Source organism: Anopheles funestus (genome assembly GCF_943734845.2).
Source record: "Anopheles funestus chromosome X unlocalized genomic scaffold, idAnoFuneDA-416_04 X_unloc_108, whole genome shotgun sequence".
In the NCBI taxonomy this organism is placed as follows: Eukaryota; Metazoa; Arthropoda; class Insecta; order Diptera; family Culicidae; genus Anopheles; species Anopheles funestus.
Genome location: NW_026045048.1, coordinates 27,501 through 31,448, shown reverse-complemented (window position 1 = coordinate 31,448; position 3,948 = coordinate 27,501). Strand labels below are relative to the sequence as shown.

At 49.8% G+C, this 3,948-nt stretch overlaps 1 long non-coding RNA gene, 1 other non-coding gene and 1 pseudogene across 2 annotated transcripts in view; all 3 read left to right on the top strand.

The window, feature by feature from the left end:
• Positions 1-257: 257 nt before the first annotated feature.
• Positions 258-2,148, top strand: LOC125772763 (uncharacterized). The gene is made up of 3 exons (XR_007419616.1): positions 258-918; positions 1,154-1,518; positions 1,971-2,148. It is a non-coding gene; the product is annotated as an uncharacterized LOC125772763 (long non-coding RNA).
• Positions 2,149-2,756: 608 nt separating this feature from the next.
• LOC125772769 (5.8S ribosomal RNA) lies at positions 2,757-2,915 on the top strand (annotated as a pseudogene).
• A 716-nt stretch (positions 2,916-3,631) lies between these two features.
• Positions 3,632-3,948, top strand: part of LOC125772767 (large subunit ribosomal RNA) — a 4,205-nt gene continuing 3,888 nt past the window's right edge. The window contains exon 1 of the ribosomal RNA XR_007419620.1: positions 3,632-3,948. This exon is cut by the window's right edge and continues 3,888 nt beyond it. This is a non-coding gene — a ribosomal RNA (large subunit ribosomal RNA).

The window sequence follows — 3,948 nt, the reverse complement described above, 5'->3', positions numbered from 1 at the left end:
TCTTCTCAAATTTAAGGGTAGTGGTGCATGGCCGTTCTTAGTTCGTGGAATGATTTGTCTGGTTAATTCCGATAACGAACGTGACTCAAACATGCTAACTAGAACGCTGTCAGCAGTGCGCCTCCGGGCGCACCTGACGTTACAGCCGGGCGGCGCCTTCACGGCGGTCGTCGGCTACGTTTGCCCTGCTTAGCGGGACAACTTGTGTTTAGCAAGCTGAGAATGAGCGATAACAGGTCCGTGATGCCCTTAAGATGTTCTGGGCTGCACGCGTGCTACAATGTGGGTCGCAGCGTGTTCTCGCCAATAGGCGCCCCCATTTCCGAGAGGAACGGGAAATCACTAAAATGCCCATCTAGTCGGGATTGGGGACTGCAACGGTCCCCATGAACCTGGAATTTCTAGTAAGCACTAGTCATTAGCTAGTGCTGATTACGTCCCTGCCCTTTGTACACACCGCCCGTCGCTACTACCGATGGATTATTTAGTGAGGTTTCTGGAGGCTTACCTTCCGCGGTTCCTTCGTGAGCTGCAGCTGGCATGGCTGAAGTTGACCGAACTTGATGATTTAGAGGAAGTAAAAGTCGTAACAAGGTTTCCGTAGGTGAACCTGCGGAAGGATCATTACTGATGATCGTCCGCGAGTGGACCAACCATGGGCTGCCTTCGGTGTAGCTCGGTCGCTCGCTTGCTATGTGTCAGAATTTGTTGAAAGCCAACTCGTTCGTTGTACACTTTGATGGGTGACCATCACTGTGTCTCCGTGCCGTGCTAGATCCCCCCTAGCCGTAAGGCACTTTGAACGCCCCTTCGACGACGAGTTACAAGAGTGTGGTATGTGTCAGAATCTGGTGAAGCTTTCTGCATGTGATGTGCCTTGTGTGGATCCGTGGCCATTGCATTGTGTCTGGTGTGTAGGTACCCAGACACTTAGAACGCTTGCGCGGAAAGCAAACTCGATCGTTGTACACTTTGATGGGCAACCATCACTGTGTCTCCGTGCCGTGCTAGATCTCCCCTAGCCGTAAGGCACTTTGAACGCCCCTTCGACGACGAGTTACAAGAGTGTGGTATGTGTCATAATCTGGTGAAGCTTTCTGCATGTGATGTGCCTTGTGTGGATCCGTGCCATTGCATTGTGTCTGGTGTGTAGGTACCCAGACACTTAAGCAAACTCGATCGTTGTACACTGTGATGGGCGAGCATCACTGTGTCTCCGTGCCGTGTAAGAGCTCCCCTGGCCATCAGGCACTTGAAAGGTCCTTCGACGACGAGTTACAATAGTGGTGTGTTAGATACGTCAGGTGATGGTATCTACTGTTGTGCAATACGTATCCGGCCACGGCACGGAACGAACGGGAACTGTGGTGCAGACATACAAAGAGTTAAGCCTATTAGTCATTAACTCTAAGGACGGGGCCATGGGGCGGTACGCAAAGGATACGGATGAGCGAGTATGCAGGCCCAATACTCAATAGCTCGATCCGATCCAAGCACATGAGTTGACTGCGGCGCCAGGTTAACCAATGTGCTAGATTCTATTTGGCCAGTAGAATCTTGTGTCTTATGCGATTTGATACCAAGACACCAGAACGAAAGTTAGTTGAAGAGTTATTAAACTCTTATGAAGTATGGTTGTGCAATCACAACTTATGACTTTAACCTATAAAGTGGATATGGACTTGCAATTATAACATGGAATCTCTACACACCCCATGAGCTCGATCCAATCCACGCACACGAGGTTGCCTGAGTAGCGACAGGTATACCGATGTGCAATACGTATCCGGCCACGGCACGGAACGAACGGGAACTGTGGTGCAGACATACAAAGAGTTAAGCCTACTAGTCATTAACTCTAAGGACGGGGCCATGGGGCGGTACGCAAAGGATACGGATGAGCGAGTATGCAGGCCCAATACTCAATAGCTCGATTCCGATCCAAGCACATGAGTTGACTGCGGCGCCAGGTTAACCAATGTGCTAGATTCTATTTGGCCAGTAGAATCTTGTGTCTTACGCGATTTGATACCAAGACACCAGAACGAAAGTTAGTTGAAGAGTGATTAAACTCTTATGAAGAATGGTTGTGCAATCACAACTTATGACTTTAACCTATAAAGTGGATATGGACTATCAATTATAACATAGGGGCACACACCATGTTCTCGATCCAATCCACGCACACGAGTTGCCTGAGTAGCGACAGGTATACCGATGTGCAATACGTATCCGGCCATAGGCACGGAACGAACAGGAACTGTGGTGCAGACATACAAGGGCCATGGGGCGGTACGCAAAGGATACGGATGAGCGAGTATGCAGGCCCAATACTCAATAGCTCGATCCGATCCAAGCACATGAGTTGACTGCGGCGTCAGGTTAACCGATGTGCAATACGTATCCGGCCATAGGCACGGAACGAACAGGAACTGTGGTGCAGACATACAAGGGCCATGGGGCGGTACGCAAAGGATACGGATGAGCGAGTATGCAGGCCCAATACTCAATAGCTCGATCCGATCCAAGCACATGAGTTGACTGCGGCGCCAGGTTAACCGATGTGCTAAGAGAGTTGTTCCTGGGCCTTCAAAGTGACTTCAAAAACTATCTTAGCGAATGGTGGCCATGGGCCGTAGACATGAGCCACAAGTCACAAGGCCTGGGACTATTGGGTAATAAAGACAACTTAGTCAGAAAGTTAAGTCTTTGGACGTACCACCGGGATTGTGTTACATTGGGAACCTTACTATAAAAACCCTAGGCAGGGGATCACTCGGCTCATGGATCGATGAAGACCGCAGCTAAATGCGCGTCACACATGTGAACTGCAGGACACATGAACACCGATAAGTTGAACGCATATTGCGCGTCGGACGATTAAACCCGGCCGATGCACACATTCTTGAGTGCCTATCATTCTTGATATACAACAAACCAAACTTCAGGGTGGAGCGTGCCACAATAGAACACTATGGCGAGCAAGCCCGTCTAGTGTCGTGGGGGAAACACGCTTCCACACTGTGCATAATGGCGTGCTCGGGACCTTTGTTGGGACCGCAGGGCGCTGAAAGTAAAGGGGTGAACCGCATAAATCGCACGCACGTAAAACGCGCACACACACAAATAGAGTGAGACGTATCGTAGGATACCGCTAAGAGTACGTTGTGAAACATGGGGAAATTCAATCGAAAACCTCTTTGATGTCCAAGAATTCGTTGACCGTATCCGTCGTAATACTGGATCAACGTGCTTGGGGGAAAACGTCAAAGGGTTTTATAATAGTTGGTGCATGATTAACCCATCGATGCCCGAGGGGAACATGTTGTCCAATTACAATAGTGGTGCAAGTTGGCTCGACATGCTCGGGGGGAGACATCGTGGGTCCAAGTCGACCAAGTCGACCGGGAGTTGTTGTTGAGAGATCGAATCAAAACGATGTCCGAGCGGAACTCGTTGTCCTTATTGGAGTGATATTCGGACAACGTGCTCGGGGGGGGCCATCGTTGATTCAAAAATGACCGTAAATTGCCCAATCCGTGTGTGTGTGTGTGTGAAGTGTTTGTTGCGTATATATCGGTTCGCTATGCCCCGGGTTCGAAACGAATGGAATGTGGACTGATTTTGTTGTAGGCCTCAAGTGATGTGAGACAACCCCAGAATTTAAGCATATTAATAAGGGGAGGAGAAGAAACCAACCGGATTCCCTGAGTAGCTGCGAGCGAAACGGGAGAAGCTCAGCACGTAGGGACGGTGTGTAACTGCACCTGTCCGATTCCGTGTACTGGAACGACCATTATCTACTATGCACGGTGCAAACAGTTCAAGTTCAACTTGAAGGTGGCTCATCTTACCCAGAGAGGGTGATAGGCCCGTAGACGGCACTAACCCACGTGACAGTAGACGGTCGGCTCCATGGAGTCGTGTTGCTTGATAGTGCAGCACTAA